Raw genomic sequence first — 18,912 nt, 5'->3', positions numbered from 1 at the left:
GAACAACTTTTTTGTTTTTAAATGCTGACATGTGCAGTTTGTCATTTAGCTTGCATGCATATTATTTAAGTGAGTTGGTTATTAAGTTGGTTGGCGTGTGTGTACATACTTGTCAGGTAAACAACTTGTTGTGTGGTTGGTCATGTTGTGCGGTTGGTTGTGCACTAAGTTGGACATGTGAGCCTTAAGAGATAGGCTGTTTTGGTGATTTGTGTGAATAGTGTGCTGTGTAGGTGCTTCCTAGGTGTTCTGATACTTGCAGTTCACCAGCTAGGGACCAACTCCCCCCCCACTGACAGTGACACTGACCCTTCTGTTCTTATTATTTGTGGTTGCTTTCGTGGGGTGTGTTGTAGCAACACAACACCCCCATATACAGTGTAGAGTGTGTCTGTGTCACTGTTATAGCCCACCATCACTGCAGAAAAGTAATTTATGGTGAAGAAAAGAGCAAATAAATAAAAAGACTATGCAGGAGACCATATAGAAAAGTAAAAATGATATATTTTACACCATCACAATGTATAAAAAGACACACATATTAAAAGCTGGGATATTCTCCCGAATGGACTCATCGTGAATATCAAAGTAAATCAATGGCAAGCCTGTAAAGAAAATGATCATGCAGGAGTATTCCATTGGTTGTAAAGAGAAATCCAAACTCTGAAACGGGAATAGGAGGAGGAATAGCAATCTATAAAGTGGATGACTGTAACGATGGGTGTCAGCACACGGAATATTCTGATTATGTGGTGATCTGCAGAATCACCAATAATACTAGTATAGCTTGACACTGGACCGCCAAAGGCAGGACGAGTATGAGTATTAAAGTATTAACCACTTGAGGACCCACCCTTTACCCCCCCTTAAGGACCAGCGCTGTTTGTTGTGATCTGTGCTGGGTGGGCTCTGCCCCCCTTTTTCCCCCCTATGGGGATGATGTGCAGGGGGGGTCTGATCGCTCCTGCGTGCAGGCTAGTTGCGGGGGGGGGCACCTCAAAGCCCCCCTCCGCGGTGACATTCACCCCCCTCCCTCTCCTACCTCTCACCCCCGGTGATCCGGGCTGCACAGGACGCTATCCTGTCACATGGCGGCGATCCCCAGCCGCTGATTGGCCGGGGATCGCCGATCTGCCTTACGGCGCTGCTGCGCAGCAGCGCCGTACAATGTAAACAAAGCGGATTATTTCCGCTTGTGTTTACATTTAGCCTGCGAGCCGCCATCGGCGGCCCGCAGGCTATTCACGGAGCCCCTCGCCGTGAATTGACAGGAAGCAGCCGCTCGCGTGAGCGGCTGCTTCCTGATTAATCAGCCTGCAGCTGGCGATGCAGTACTGCGTCGCTGGTCCTGCAGCTACCACTTTGCCGACGCACGGTATAAGCGTGCGGTCGGCAAGTGGTTAAGAAGAGAGGGTCCACCCGAGGAGCGGGTGACCCCAATAGGACTGCAGCTGGTGTTCACTTTATGGGCGAGTGAGACAGACCTTACTGCAGCCGAGAGACGTAATGTGTAAACCCACAAGGAGGAAACACAAGGATGCAGTACAGCTGATCACCTGTGGAGCAAGTGATTTAGACTGTACTGCAGACTGGTAGTGTTTGGTGCACAGTACAAGGAGAGGAACCACAGATAGGCTAACCACTGTTCCCCTGGAGGGAATAGGTGGTATTGACTGTTTTGTAGCCTAGGCGTAGTTGATACTATTGGTGCTGCTGCCTAGTGGCACTAACAGTACTGCAGGCTAGGATACCCAATGTGCTGGTATCACCAGTAAATGATAGTGTCCTACACCTGATGGTGTAGAACTATGACCCCTCACCAGTGGCAGAGCCCACTGGTGCGGGTGGCATAGTCAGACAGGTAGAGTTTGGCAACAAGCGGACAGATACAGTACAGGAGCGAAAGGCTGAATCAACGTCAGAGGCAGGCGGAGTTGGCAACGTGAATCAGATAGGCAAAGGTACAGAATCGATAATCAGAAGAATAGTCAGAGGAAGCAGAAGGTCATAACAAATAATACAATTCAAATTAGTACTTTAAGCTATCAACAGATCTGACTAAGTGTGGATCCCCAACTCCGGTTGGTTCTAGCACACTTTGGGAACTGTCTAGGGTCTGAGCGCAAACACACTCAAGCATTCGCAACAGCAGACGCGGAGGCACTGACAGGCCTGCTCTATATATACCCAGCCACGCTCCACGGCGCCGCCCCAGTCCCTCAGCCAATCCGGAAGCTAGTTGGAGTCAGCTGACCGTCGGATCAGCTGCCTCCCCTCTTAGCTGCATAAAGGTCCTGTCGCTCTGCTCGCACGCGCGTAGCCCTCAGCCTGTGAGTAATGGAAGGTCCAGGCATAACTTGAGCGTGTAACCGCGCGGCAGAGGCCGCATGCTGATCCGCGGAGATAGCCGCCATGTCGCTTGTCATAGCGGCGGTATCTCCGCTATTTCTTACAATGACTGCGCAAGATCACATATAGTGTATATACACACAGCTTGAAGGCAACAGGAGCAATGATGAGTGCAAAGTTCTGCATGATCATAGTAGCAAAGCTTGTTGCAAAAACCGCTGATACGCCAGAAAAAGGTGTGTAATCAATGTGTGCTGTTACCATGTCATTTTAAAACCTGTGTGACCGTACAGTGTGTTCTAGGTAATCTCTGTGTACCACCCCCAAAAAATAGATGTGTGCCAATACACTATGGCTGGTCACTGCTTGCTGTGTGATCAACGTGTACTGTTACTAAATCTGCCATGCCATATGTCAGTACTTTTACTGGCATTTTGTGAATATGCCCCACTGTCGCCTTTTTGGGTGGGATCTACTGGCATACGTTAACCTGTTCTTTACAATAAAAGTTTGTGAGACTCAGAGGATATAGCCCCTTTAAAATGGGCATTTTCTTCAGAACTCACTAAAGAAGGCTGCCATGGCTCTACTTTCCGCATCACTTTCTTAATGAAAGCTCTAGAGAGCGTGAAAGGCAGAACTGCATGCTGAAGTAAAAATAACAGATTCTCTGGAGAAAACCCTGAAAGGGTTGTCTCATTTTCACATCTGAATCATATTCAATATGTTAGAACTTGAAGCTCCCTATCTAAAACACACATACTGTATATGCCAGTGCCACTTACACATGTAGACATCAAAAGACATCCCTGAGATTCATGTATTATGGGTGTTCTTATATGTCATATCTTTCTTGAAAAGTCGAAGGCAAGGCAGACTGCAGTCCCATTGCTCTCTATAAAGATGATATCTCACAGACTTATAGGCTCTGTTCACAGTGGTCAGTTGTGTTACAGAATATTTCTGCATGCCAACTCACTGCCCATACAATTCTATGGGGCCGTTCACAGTACTGCGTTGTAACTGATCACGTTATTCTAAGTCGCTGCATACAGGCTATGTATTAAAGTCTATGTCCAGTCTCCATTGCATTTCACAGTCATAATAACGCATTATAACACCTGCTTTATGCAACTGACCACAGTGAACCTAGCCTTAGCAAAGCTTCAGTCATCATTGCAGTATCACCAGCCCAAGAGACTCGTTCAACACTTCTAGAGCTTTGAGTTCTATGGGAAAAAAGCGCTTCACACATGTTTGTGTATTATTGTATTGTATATCCCTATGAGTAATTCACTACAGTTACTATTCTCTGATGTTTTGGTACACTGTTTAATCAGGACAAAGCATGCTGATTTTAGAGCATGGCCTTATGCAGGGGGAAATACATATGAGATCTTTCCATCCTGATAGGTTTCATGCCAGTTCGGTCTGTTTTAAAGGACAGTTACAGTATCTTGAAAGATTAAAAAAATGTAAATACATACTGTGATGATTTGCTCAGCTGCTTGTGCAGGCAGGCAGCCTTTTGACCATTGTGTAGGTTTGCATGCTGCAGGACTCTGGAAAGAAGAGCTTCTGTCAGTTTTGCAGCTTGTGCTTGCAGAGGAATTTGCATACATTGTCATGCAAATTGCCTGGCCACATTCATTGGAGGCGTGTACTATAAGTACTATGTCTTTCCCACAATGCTTCGCTGGTCATAAGGAGTCTTCCTGTGAAACACTCGGGAGAGTGTCAGCCATGCTCTTGGTTTGAAGATCAGCTTAGAGTAATTCCTGGAAACTGTGCTAGGCAGATTCCCTAAGTGCAGTTAGGATTGTTTATCTGTTTGTTTGTTCTGTTGCTGTTGTCCTGTCCCAGCGGTGGTCGAGAGGAAATGGTTCTGATCTCTGTTCTTGGAGTATAGCTGGTGCAGCGGTTGCTACCAGCTATCTCTTCTGTTCTGTCTCCTGGGATCACGCTAGCCACTTTTCGCTAGCGCTGTGGATCCTTCTGTTCTGTCTCCTGGGATTGCGCTAGCCACTTTTCACTAGCGCTGTGGATCCTTCTGTTCTGTCTCCTGGGATCGCGCTAGCCACTTTTCGCTAGCGCTGTGGATCCTTCTGTTCTGTCTCCTGGGATCGCGCTAGCCACTTTTCGCTAGTGCTGTGGATCCTTCTGTTCTGCTACTCTGTACCTGGATTGCACTCGCTTCTCACTAGTGCTGTGGATCCTATCTCTCGCTTGTCCCTGTTTTCATGTGTCTGTCTTGTCTGCTACGGAAGCTTGCTGGAGGCTCGGTGAGGTAACCGTTAAGCAAGCGTTCGCGTCCTCTGTTTCATGTTTGTCTGTCGATGGTTAGTTAGGCGTGCTTGTCTCTATTGTGCTTATCACGTGGAGACCGCGCATAACCGCATGCACTGTTGCGAATGAGTGCGGTGTTCGCGGTTAGCTAGCGTTTGTTATTTTCCGTATCTCCTCATTGTATGATTTACTGTGCCTTTGCTACTCTCGTGCTCCGCCTTGCTGTAGCCTTGTGTCACGTCTGGCGATCGCACCTCTCGCGATCGCGTTCCTGCTTCGTATCTGCTGTGGTGTGTGCACAGTCGCGGGTTGGCGACTAGTTTTATGCACACACACACAATCTGTCTCTGTGCTCACTATCAATCGCTTCTCTTGCGATTACGGTTCTTCCCTTCGTACAATTCCTGTCTGGCGTGTGTGGTAGAGCAGAGGAGCTGTTCCTCTGCACTCCACAGCTCCACCTGCCGTCAGGAATTTCCCTCTGCAGGTGCATTGCACCTACTGCTGGGTTCCAGCAAATTTATACGCTTGTGGAGGAAATCCGCCGTGTCAGCGCACGTCTGGTGCGCTGACTACGGAGACGAATCCACATTCGTTACACATACATAAGAAATGTCTTCTTCTATAGAACTATAAATTACTGTTTTCTATGTTACACTAGTAAGTGAATAGCTGACAAATCTGTCAGGTTTTGGACAAGTCCATCTATTCCTGGGTAATTTTCAGTAATTTTTTTATTTACAAAAATGCACTTACTGAACTGCAGTTGTTCAGTCCATCTGCCAAAATTGTGTGCAAACAAGAATGGAAGCTGGCTTCAACATATTGCTGTTGTAAAGTTTAAAGGAAATACTGAGAAACCGCCAAGAGATAGACTACTACAAAATCTGTCAGATTGATCAGGTTTTCACTGGCTACGGCAGGGGTATCTCAAATATAAAGTGGGCCGAAATTGAGCTCTGGGACCAAGTCGTGGGTCGACCTCAATGTCTAGTGGCCACCTCTCTCCCTTATAAAGTTACCTGGTGTCTGATAGCCCCGTCCATCCCCTATACAGGTTCCCAATGTTTAGTGGTCCTCCCTCACTCATCTATACTATTTCCTGATGTTTAGTGGTCCTCCCTCACCTATACAATTTCCTAGTGTTTAGTGGCCCCCTCCTTACCCTATACAGTTCCCTGGTGTCTAGTGGCCACCTCTCTCCCTTATACAGTTTGGGGAGCGGCCCTTTAAGGTTTGGGGAATTACACATACAGGGGAGTGGATTCACAAAACCATGGTAAAATTGCCATTTGCGCCACATCAGGTATACAACCAGCATTTGCATCGTATACATAGAGCTAGTTGTACAACACATGTTATGTAGGTGGCGCAAGAACTTGTAAAATTGCCATGCACTGTCAGCGCACTGAACATTTACTGGGGTTTCTAGGTTCATCCTGCTGGGACTGAAATAAGGGAAAAACTGGTGCAGGGGGTAGAGGGATGTTTTTAATCAGGGGCAGAGCAATTGCTACGGGGCCCTGGAGTAGAGGGGGGGCCCAGATGCTACTTGATGTGCTCACTATAAGCTTTGTTTTGTTGCTCCGCCCTCTGACTTTGTCTTCTCAGTGCTCATGGATTATACACAATGTGCATTGCATGAGAATGTAAATTGACCGATTCATATTGGTATCCATATCCATTGGTATCAACTCATATCCATAGGGAAGGGACAGGTAGCATTGCTCAAGAGAGCCTAGATATGAAAACTTTTGCTATGGGACCCCATAATTTCTAGCTACACCACAGTGTTTAATTCACATGTAAACAATCATTAACCCTTTGCTCTCAAAACACAAGGAGTTATATTTATCAAATTGCAGTAAAATTGCCAAATTAAGATAAAATCTACTGGTAAAATTGCCATACACATCCTGCACATGGAAATGTTACCATAGTTTGCTGAATATACCACATGCTCACAACAATCTGGAACACTGAAAGTAATGACAGCAGCTGAGTTGTCAAAGTGAAGTGTATTTTTTCCCAAATGAAGCTTTTATTACCAAGATTGCACATTTTGTTAAAACAATTAACGATAACAGTATAGTGCACAGAGACTATGGGCTTGATTCACAAAGCGGTGATAACTCAGTTATCACGCCTAAAAGACTTTAGGCGTGATAAGCGGTGCAAAGCTGAGTTATCACCGATTTGTGCTGCTCTTCGCGCGAGGCTCCCGCGCGCTAAGTTTTGCACGCGTAGCGCACCGCGCTGCGCGCGCAAAGTCCCATAGGGCTCAATGGACGCTGCGCGCGAAGCACGGCACACTGCGCGCGCAGCGCGGTGCGCTACGCGCGCAAAACTTTGCGCGCGGGAGATCGCGCGAGTTTCTTCTTATCACGCCTAAACTGAGTTTAGGCGGGATAAAGGGCTTTTCACAGGCGTGCAAACACTTTGCACCGCTTTGTGAATCAAGCCCTATATGTCAAAACAATATCACTCTCAGAACAAACTGTGAACATTTTTTAACACATAGGTAGTTGTCAAATAACTCCTATGAAGCTAGAGACTGAGATTGACTGATACAGCACTAAGGAGCATCATAATCAGTGGGCAGGTGTGAAATACTCAGGCGTGACTGCTTCTATTCTGTACTAGACCACAAGTGTAACCGTGACAACTCAGTAACCACTGGCTATGTGGAACATTGGCCAAGTATTAACTAGGTGAATATCTGGAAATCATTAAATAATTCTCTTATCTTAGCTTCATCTCACAACTTTCTGAGATAAGGAAGAGGGACACTGTAAATCACGCCCCTGACACACCTCCAAACATGCCGCACCAAAGCCCTCAAAATGCATATCGCAAAGGATTAAGAATCCAAACATGTTGCTTTATTATTTAAACCACGCTGGTCTTTTCTATAATCAAATCGTTTTTCTTCATTTTTAACATTTGAAAATAAGAAATATCAATTTAATTGATGGGAATACGGTTTAGAGTCAGTTTAACACATTTTTCAGTACACAAATACATATATTAACACAGAACTGTAGATCAGTCTTGAAAGAGGGACAAATGATGTAGAAAGAGGGACAGAGGGACAGGGTTCCCAAAGAGGGACTGTCCCTCCAAAAGAGGGACAGTTGGAAACTATGGTGAAAGGAACCTTGAGCAGTGCTGCAAAATGGAATACTTAACTTAATATGTTGGCGCTTTATAAATACAATAAATAATAATAATAACTTACCTGGTGCTTTCTCCAGGGTACAGTCGAAAATAGCGCCTGTGAAAAAAGGCACGGGGTGATGCCGATAATGGCATCTTGCTACTAAAGTTATTTAACGCTTCAGAAATGTCCTGAAACATTACATAACTTTAGTAATAAGATGTCATTAGCGGCATCTCTCACACATTACCTGGTCTTGGCGTTCCCGTCTTCTCTCCACTTCCTGTTTAGTTTGCAAGAGTCTTGCAGCCAGCAAATCACCATGCGGGAACTGAAGCCGCATGGTAATTGGCTGGCTGCCGGACTCATTCAAACTAAGTAGGAAGTGGAGAGAAGACGCGATCATCAGGGAGAGTGGCACTATGCATATAATCCTGTCACCGCACCATGGCTGATTTCTGTGGTGCAAAGTGGTGCTTGCTCCGCATAACACCACTAATATTAGGTTTGCAACTGGCCTCAATGAATGGGCACTTGTCAGGTAAACCTACAGTATATTCAGAGTGCACCAAGATACACAGAGGTGATATTTTTTATCTGAAAGCTTATTCAATTTGGCATCTTGTTGTATCGGCTACATTCTTTATCAAATAAAATACTTAATAGCACCACTTGACTTCCCAGCTCTAAGTTAGAAGATAGTTGTAGTACGCATTGAGGACTGTACTTGTAACGATTGTGGAACTTTCTCCGTGATCAGCGAACAACGCGTGCGCTGATATGGCGGAAATCCTCCACAAGCGTATAATTGCAGGCACCCAGCAAAAGGTGCTACGCACCCGTAGAGGGAAATTCCTGTCGGCAGATGGCACTGGGGAGTGCAGAGGAACCAATCCTCTGTACCTCCACAAATGCCAGACAGGAATTGTACGAAGCGCAGAACGCAATCGCAAGATATGAAATAGGAACGCGATCACGAGAGGTGCGATCGCCAGACGTGACACAAGGCAGATCAGAACAGAATACGAGGTTAGCAAAGGCACAGCAAATAATACAATGAGGAGATATGGAAAATAACAAATGCTAACTGAACGCGAACACCGCACTCATTCGCAACAGTGCACACGTTCATGCGCGGTCTCCACGTGATAAGCACAATAGAGACAAGCACGCCTAACTAACCATCAACAGACAAACATGTAACAGAGGACGTGAGCGCTTGCTTAACGGTTACCTCACCGAGTCTCCAGCAAGCGTTCGTAGCAGACAAGACAGACACACGAAAACAGGGACAAGCGAGAGATAGGATCCACAGCACTAGCGAAAGTGGCTAGCGCGATTCATCTACAGAGTAGCAGAACAGAAGGATCCACAGCACTAGCAGAAAGTGGCTAGCGCGATCCAAGGAGACAGGACAGAAGGATCCACAGCGCTAGCGAAAGTGGCTAGCGTGATCCAGGTACAGAGTAGCAGAACAGAAGGATCCACAGCACTAGCGAAAAGTGGCTAGCGCGATCCAAGGAGACAGAACAGAAGGATCCACAGCACTAGCGGTAGGCGAGTGCGATCCAAGTGAGACAGATCAGAAGAGATAGCTGGTAGCAACCGCTGCACCAGCTATACTCCAAGAACAGAGATCAGAACCATTTCCTGTCGACCACCGCTGGGACAGGACAATAGCAACAGAACAAACAAACAGATAAGCAATCCTAACTGCACTAAGGAAACCTGCCTAGTGCAGTTTTCCAGGAATTACTCTAAGCTGATCTTCAAACAGAGAGTAAGGCTGACACCCCTCCAGGAGTGTTACACAGGACTAAATCCTTATGACCAGCCAAGCATTGTGGGAAACACATAGTACTTATTGTACACGCCTCCAATGAATGTGGCCAGGCAATTTGCATGACAACGTATGCCAATTCCTCAGCAAACACAAGCTGCAAAACTGACAGAAGCTCCTTTCCAGAGTCCTGCAGCATGCAAACCTAAACAATGGTCAAAAAGCTGCCTGCCTGCACAGTCAGCTGAGCAGATCATTACAGTACTGCATAATTAATCATTAGTCATAAGCAACAAGACAAAGCAGCACCTTACAAAGCACCTTGACAATATATAAAAATGCAGCACATTATTTACAGTATCCTGATAGTGTGCACTCCCCTTCATTGCTTCAGTGGCTATAATTAATCCCAAGGTGACACCCACAGGTTTTGTCTGTGCTTAATGCTGGCATGCTGAGACCTGCTGAAAGCACGGCTGCAACATGTCCCACCACAAGTCTATGTGATGCATCAGGATCCTCATTGTGACACAGTCAGATGATGTACTACTGCCATTAATAGTTTGATCCTCCTGATGATGATATTCCATAAAAAGAAGCTGGATCAGCGGGGTGTAACAGTTTTTATCCCTTCTTTTGGCGAGTTGCACATTATATGTTTTCCTGTGAACAGAACCTTTATTTCTGTCGTCTATTTTTGAAGCTTGTATCTCTAAGGCTGTTTTCCAGCATGTTTGCTTCTGTAGTGCTAGAATTATTGTAGACAACAATATATAATGAATGCATGTGACACGGCTATAGGCTGAGGGTTAGGAACCCAATCGCAAAGCCTTTGGGGATATAATCTGTTTAATTTGCAAACACTCTGCCAATCATAAGGTTATTTAAAATAGAATTTAGATTGCCTGAATTATGTATATTGCCAAAGTAATTTCTGTTTTTATAAATAGTGAATTAATCTGTATAACTTAAATGTAATAATGCAAAAGAAAAGAGTTCATTTTTTCATGTATTCAGAATGGCTAATTTGAGATGCTTGAATTCAGTGCCCCACAAACTGGCACTCTCTGGCTTTAGAGATAAAGGTGGTCTGGAATAGCTGTAGATCTACCAGGTAGGAGTAAAAACACAGAAGAGAGCCTGGAGCCCTTTATAAGTGTAGTATGTCATTGATCTATGGCAATGAAAGATAATAAAATGGTACCCATAAGCCCTGGTTGCAGAATGGCAACCACAGAAGATAACTTGTACCCGGTGGGTCCAGCCACCCGATGAAATATATGGATCCTCAGGTGTTTTGGTCACTCACCAGAGAAAGTGTGGACCAGAAGGGTCTCTTTAAAGAGATACTGAAGCGAAATATATATATATATATATCCTACTAATGTTATAAATGGGAAAGTTCGGATGTTTGGATGTTTGTTACTCGATCGCGCAAAAATGGCCTCAATTCACTAAGCTTATCTCCTGTCTTTAATAACGTTTCAAGAGTTATCACCATGGTGATGAGGCGTGTCATATTTAGGAATCATTTTACCTCAGGCAAACCTAAAGTTAACTCTTCTGTCTTTAAGTTAACTCTTCAATCCTTAAAATAACTCCAGAATTAAAGACAGGCTGTTTATTAACTTCGTGGGAAAATAACTACAGAGGAGGTAAATTAACTACAGAGGAGGTAAATTAACTACAGAAGAGGTAACTTAAGGAATGAAGACATAAAATAACTCTCTCACTGTGTGGAGGTAAGTTTTCTCTTGCCTTTTTATCTCCAGCATGATCTTAGTGAATTGAGGCCAATGGCTGAACGGATTTGAATGAAATTTGGCACATACATAGTACATTGGCCTCAATTCACTAAGATCATGCTGGAGATAATAAGGCAAGAGAAAACTTGCACATAAGAGAGAGTTATCTTATCTCTTCATTCCTTAAGGTACCTCCTCTGTAGTTAAGTTACCTCCTCTGTAGTTATTTTACCTCCTCTGTAGTTAATTTACCTCCTCTGTAGTTATTTTCACATGCAGTTATTAAACAGCCTGTCTTTAACTCTGGAGTTATTTTAAGGATTAAAGAGTTAACTTAAAGACAGAAGAGTTAACTTTAGGTTTGCCTGAGGTAAAATGTTTCCTGAATACTACATGCCTTATCACCATGGTAACAAATCTAGAAGAGTTATTAAAGACAGGAGATAAGCTTAGTGAATTGAGGCCATTACATGGAATAACATATAGGGTACTTTTTATTCCTATAACCAAAAAGTGGGCGTAGACAAATACAAATTTCACTGGGAAAATGTAAACTGCTGCCATTCTTACACTGTTAATGGCAGGGTTCTCAAACTTTGCACAGTTGGTCACTGGGTGACTGGGGGTTAATATTAAGAAAAGTGCGTGGAGCCTACCAATCAAAATTCACCTATTGATTTTCAAGGGGAATATTTACATTGCTGCCATTCTTGCACTGTTAAAGTGAACCTAAAGTCACTAAAAAAAAACGAGATTAACTCACCTGGGGCTTCCCTCAGCCCCCTGCAGACGATCGGTGCCCTCGCAGCTCTGCTCCGATGTCCCAGGACTCGCCGGCGAGCACTTCCGGTTTCTCCGTCACCGGCCGACAGGCATGGGAACGCGAGTGATTGTTCGCGTTCCCAGCCTGTATATCGCCCCCTATGCTGCTATTGCGACCTCCTGGCCGCAATGGCAGCATAGGGGCGATATACAGGCTGGGAACGCGAACAATCACTCGCGTTCCCATGCCTGTCGGCCGGTGACGGCCAAACCAGAAGTGCTCGCCGGCGGGTCCTGGGAGATCGGAGCGGAGCTGCGAGGGCACCGATCGGCTGCAGGGGGCTGAGGGAAGCCCCAGGTGAGTTAATCTCGTTTTTTTTTAGTGACTTTAGGTTCACTTTAACAGTGAACAGTGAACAGTGTTTTTGCCTGACAGTTACTCTTTAAGATCAACACATAGTACCCTGATCTCCACCATTAGACACAGTGTTCCTCCCCACCCTGTCTTTAAAGAGAATCTGTATTGTTAAAATCGCACAAAAGTAAACATACCAGTGCGTAAGGGGACATCTCCTATTACCCTCTGTCACAATTTCGCCGCTCCTCGCCGCATTAAAAGTGGTTAAAAACAGTTTTAAAAAGTTTGTTTATAAACAAACAAAATGGCCACCAAAACAGGAAGTAGATTGATGTACAGTATGTCCACACATAGAAAATACATCCATACACAAGCAGGATGTATACAGCCTTCCTTTTTAATCTCAAGAGATCATTTGTGTGTTTCTTTCCCCCTGCAGCTATCTTCCACTGAAGTGTCAGGCTGTTTCTTCCTGCAGAGTGGAGACAGCTCTGCCTGTATGTAATTCCTCAGTATGTGAAAGCCCAGCCAGCTCAGAGGAGGATTTATCCAGCTTGTAAAAGATAATAGAGCAGAGAGAACCTGCACTAATCTAAATAACACACAGGCAGTGTGCAGAGAGGGGCCTGGAGGGGGGAGATGCATCACAGAACCACAACACTGAAGAACTTGGCAGCCTTCCAAACACAGGCCTGACAAGTCTGACAAGAGAGAGATAAGTTGATTTATTACAGAGATGGTGATAGTAGAACTTGCTGCAGTAAGCCAGAACACATTAGAATAGCTTTTGGAACTTGTAGGATGATAAAAAACAGGATGCCGTTTTTGTTACGGAGTCTCTTTAACCTCTCTGCCCTCTGGTTGACCCACCCTCCTATTAGCTGTACACCCAGGTCATAAAGTTTGACAACTAGGACCCCTGCAGCTGCTTGTCGGTAAGATTATTTAGGCCTAAGCTTGTGCTTATATTAGGAATATAACTACGAAGTGTTAATTTGCAGTTACAAGTTGATTATGATGTTATGTGTTTATTTTTCAAGTTGTAATAATCTCCTAAGGTCACAAAGCAGCAGGAGGTATCCCTCCCGACTGCGGATTTATGATTGACATTGTGATTAGTTATATGTCATTTAGAATTGGTCACTGTTAACCTTTTCTCAATGACAAAGATAAAACAATGTTACATGTATTTTTTCTCTCATGTGAAAAATGCAATAAAAATTATTTACAAAAAAAAAAAAAAAAGGTAAGAAGGTGAGAAACATTTTTCCTTAAATTGAATGTCACTATGTGTTTTGTGATTCTTACCTTTTAAACTGTTTTTAATTTTTTTAGGCCCCTCCTTCGCTCCTTAATTGCTTTCAAGATAGTAATAACTTGGACAAAACCTCAGTTCTGCAATGTGCATATGAAAGTGAGGCTGCTGTTGTCTTGGACAACCAATCATATTAAAGGACAACTATCAAAGTAAATGTGTTTGCCAGAACCCCTTCAACAGAGAAGAGTGAGTAAGGGAAGATAGTATATTGTAGTAAATTATTTTTTCATTTTATTTGTAGCTTTACCTCACAAACAGCATTCCATAAAAGTAGAGTCAGCTTCAGTCAGCAGCAGTGTCTATTGCTCACAGGGGACATTATTATATTTGTACCTGTGTGTGAGTGGTTGTCTCTCACGCTTTACATTCTTTTTCAGTCAGCATGTGGTGAGTAGGAACAACTGTCTTTGCCACACCACACACAAAGATATGAATATAATGCCATTCTCTGGGAGTAAAGGAGGGATTTTGGCAAATCCATTTACTTTGATAGTTGTCCTTTAATTATTTTCTTTACTCTTTTTCTCTTGTAAACCTGCATCCATGTTCCATTTGAAGGACATAACACAAAAGGCTGTGCGATAAAAAAAACATCTGGTCGTTAAAATACCGCATTTGGTATTTTAGACTTAAATGTACTAATTCATAAAAATGCTCACAGGTGCGGTAGAAGTTTGGTAATTTACCGAAGCCCATTGACAAAAACCTGTGCAGTAACACAGCAGAGCAGTGTGGAGTTAGTTGTTTTGTTACATTCTGTTCTGTGCAGTGAGGGCATTAAAATAGTAAGCGGCATCCTGACATCCCTTTAGATGTACATGTTTGTTATACTGTCTCTGCTCGCTTTGAATCTGTCTATTAGTCTTTCTTAACATTTTATTTATTTGCCACAGCTTAGATGAACTTCCAGGAGACTTTAAACATGCCCTGCTTAGTTGATTTCCCCACTAGTTCCTCTGCATCTTCAAACAGTAAACTAATGCCTTAAACTGCCAAAGAGCTTCAAGGAAACCTGTTTTGTTCCGCTCTCTCTGCTCACTACCTGGGGGTAGAAAAGTTCCTCCTGAGAAGCCTACGGGTCCTATCAACATTTGATCAGCAGGACTTGTAGGAGACGGGGCTGTTTCTATTGGCTCCGTGCTCCTGTCAGTCATAGCTGTCTCTGCTTCTGCTTCAGAGTCACGGCTCTCGCACAGGCTCGCACTGAATATGCCACATCAGAGGTGCCGGTAATTTTCCTGGGTTTTACCGCATGTTCTAGTTTTTATGAATTGACATTTACTGACATGTGTTGAGGTATTTACCGCACAAGTCAGTAATTTACCTCACTGCTCTGTAATTTTAGCTTTTCATGCGGTAACAGCCTTTATGAATCAGAATCAGAATCAGAATCATCTTTATTAACGCCAAGCACACCAAGTGGTGTGCCCGGAATTGCTTGTGGTTCACATGGCCTCTAACATATAACGACACATGGCAGACATAACAAAGGCATACATACAAATACATTTGGAGCATCTTAGTCTTAAATAGAGTCCTCGGGGGGGGGGGGGGGGAGTGATTGCTGCTGTGATAGTCCGCGTGTCAGTCCGAGATTGCAGCTGAGAGGAGGGGATGCCTGGGGCTGGAGTGTCCCTGGGATGTAGGCCAGGGGGGTGGGGGGGGGAGTTTTGAGTTCAGTGAGTTCAGCAGGAGGACTGCTTGGGGGAAGAAGGTGTTCATGCGCCTAGTGGTCTTGGCGGGGATGGATCTGAGCCGGCGTCCCAGTGGAAGGGTCTCAAGGTATCGTCTGCCCGGGTGGGAGGGGTCGAGTAAGATCTTGGAGGCCCTTGTCTTCATTCTCGTGGAGTAGAGGAGATCTAGCGAGGGCAGGCGGGAGCCAATGATCTTTTCTGCTCTTTTTATCACTCTGTGGAGTTTGTATTTGTCTTTGGCGGTTGCTCCTGCGTACCAGACAATGATGGAGCAGCAGAGGATGGATTCGATGGTCGCAGAGTAAAAGCTGGTGAGCAGATCCCGTGACATTCCGAATTTTTTCAGTTGGCGTAAGAAGAAAAGCCGCTGCTGAGCTTTCTTCTGGGTTCTGGTGGTGTTCTGCCCCCATTTGAGGTCGCTTGTTAGGGTTGAACCTAGGAACCGTACGCTTTGGACTCGGGAGACCTCGGACCCGTCGATGAACACAGGTAGTGGGGCCGGAGGAAGTTTTTCGGAAGTCCACGATAAGTTCCACGGTCTTTGCTGTATTGAGGACAAGATTGTTGTCCTTGCACCAGTTACAGATCCTCGCAACTTCGTTTCGGTAAGCGTCCTCCCCGTTTCTGTCGATGAGGCCGATGAGCGTGGTGTCATCTGCGAATTTGATAACTTTGACAGAGTCGGAGGCTGAGGTACAATTGTTGGTGTACAGAGAGAACAGGAGAGGGGACAGCACGCAGCCCTGCGGGGCACCGACGTTGGTGGTTCTCTCGCTGGAGATGCGACTGCCAAGCTTGACCCGTTGAGTTCTGTTGGAGAGAAAGTCCTTTACCCACCTGCAGAGGAGGGAATCTGCCCCAAGATGCTCAAGATTGTCGATCAGAATGTCCGGACAGATGGTGTTAAAAGCCGAGCTGAAGTCCAGGAAAAGGACCCTAGCGTAGGCTCCTGGACTGTCGAGGTGTTCATAGATGTGTGCCAGGCTGACATTGATGGCATCGTCAACTGATCGGTTTTCCCTGTAGGCAAACTGGAGTGGATCGAGGAGGGTGCTGGTGGAGTGCTTCAGGTGGGCCAGCACTAGCCTCTCGAATACTTTCATGGTGATGGGGGTTAGGGCCACGGGTCTGAAGTTGTTGAGTTCCGTGTTCCCTGGTTTTTTGGGGACTGGGATGATTGTGGACCTTTTGAAGCAGGAGGGGACCTTTCCTTCTGATAAGGATCTGTTGTAGAGGGATATTTTCCTAAGTGCTCGTAAATGTTTTCTGCATTACCCAATGCGGTAATGCTTTATAAATCGAGGCCTAAGTGGGATAAAACTTTATATTAACTGAAAAAAAATCACACAGTAAGAAATTACTTATTTAGCTTACCTATTTTGTTGTTTTTAGTGTTTGCTTTCTGATTTAGGAAAAGCTTGTTACTGTAGCTAAAACATAAAAAACTTCCCACAATCCCACTGGCACTGCAAAGCTTTTGCAGTTAGGCAAAGGTACTCAGACCAGGTAAAAAAATAAAATGGGGGACATATAGGGAGATATTTTAGAAAAAAATGGGTTTACATATATTTTGGGGCACTAAATATTTTTGGGCATTTTTTTATATTGCAACCCTCTTTAAAGGCCTATCTATAAGGGTGCAGGAAGATTATTCAGGATTTATTTTGGAAATAATTGCATATCTTCCACTACGGTGTGTGGATTTGCTTTTGTGTGCCGCTTTCCCTCAGGTGGTCATCCTATTGCAGTTTGTGCTTTGTAATCATGTGCCTTCGTAAGGTAGTTGTCCCTACGCGGGTCTTGGTCTTTCCACGGCTCAATTTTCAGTGGCAGAGAGTACAGATGGCATTGCTCTCATCTGAGGCAGACACACAAAAAAATGTACACACCGCTGTGCCCTGGGATGATGGTACTTTGGTGGTGGCGGCCAACTGAGTGTTAAGTGGGGAGCCAGAATCAGAGCAGGAGGAGGAAGAAATGTCACGCTTCCATGCGGAAGCTGAGAAAGATGAAGTGTTCTGTGTTAAATAGTCAACTACGTCCTGACAATATTGGGGGGTTGATGACACGTGCCTTCTTCTGAACACTGCACTTTGGTCGAGTGCGGCATGAAATCATGACAGCGCGACCTCGAACAGACCTGCCAGGTGGCCTACCTCTGCCTTTTGTTTTGTCCATATTGGGGGGGGGGGGGGGGTTTAAAGTGAAAGGTATGTACTGACTTGACTAATACAATGTGCAGTCAGTCACACAGGTGCTGTTAACAGGTATGCACGGAGTGGTATATCACACTGCGTGCACTCACGTAGGTAGGTGGGTGCACTGAAGTGAACACAACAGGTAGTAGGTATATGCAGTGATGGGTATTACATGTGCACCTGTCACACACAGACAGGCACAGTGACACTGACTGACAGGGCTGTATTTAATGCAAATGGACCACAAAAAAAATAGATCACAAGAACAAGATTAGCTCTCAAAATAGCTGTTGTGGGGTGCTTTTTTAGCAATAACAATCAGCCAGGAGCAAGCTAACAAGCCTACAAGAGCCTAACTAAGCTTTCCCTATGAGAGTCTGCAGCAGCTATCCCTTCACTAATTACTGCAGGCACACGAATGAGTCCACTGCCTGACGCTGCCTGCCTTTTATAAAGGGGGCTCCAGGAGGGAGTGTAGCCTAATTGGCTACAATGTGCCTGCTGACTCATGTAGAGGGTCAAAGTTGACCCTCATGATGCACTATGGGGGCGAACCGAACTTCTGGAAAAGTTCCTGGTTCGCCGTGATCGTGAACCACGGAAGTTCGCTGGGAACCGTTCGCTGGCAAACCATTCGAGCCATCTCTAATACCAATCAGTGAAGGTCAAATCCGCGCTATGTCGGTTGAAAAATTCCTTTATTTCATCAGATACATATCAATCCAGGACACCACATGCTAGCATGTGGTGTCCTGGATTGATATGTATCTGATGAAATAAAGGAATTTTTCAACCGACATAGTGCGGATTTCACCTTCACTACATGGATTTCTGGGTGTGAGCTGCTCGTTTTCCTGCACTGTCGGCTGACAGAGGTATTGAGCGGAGTTCCACTTTCTCTCTCAAATACCAATCAATACAAACTTTTTGTGTGCTGAGTAATCATATCTGATAACCATAATGGTTGTCATCAGTAACTGGCAGTTTCCCTAAATGGTAATATGGTGTCATCAAACCCATGTGCTCAACTATTACATTATATCATCTTAGTGTAATATCAACACGATGAGCAATTGTTAAAATTTAAAGGAAATAAAAACATAACTTGCAGTAAACTGTAATATAACTGTGGGTCCAAGAGATCTGCAACTCAATGCCAAGGGAGTGGACTCCCCAAGAATACACATGATTGTGCTAACATCTGTTTAATGTCATCAGACCATTGGTAGCTCGCGTACTAATTCCTCTAGCATTGGTATATGAGT

The sequence above is a fragment of the Hyperolius riggenbachi genome, chromosome 1, assembly GCF_040937935.1.
Source record: "Hyperolius riggenbachi isolate aHypRig1 chromosome 1, aHypRig1.pri, whole genome shotgun sequence".
NCBI lineage: Eukaryota > Metazoa > Chordata > Amphibia > Anura > Hyperoliidae > Hyperolius > Hyperolius riggenbachi.
The sequence above is the reverse complement of the archived record's forward strand: the minus strand, read 5'-3'. Positions refer to the sequence as shown.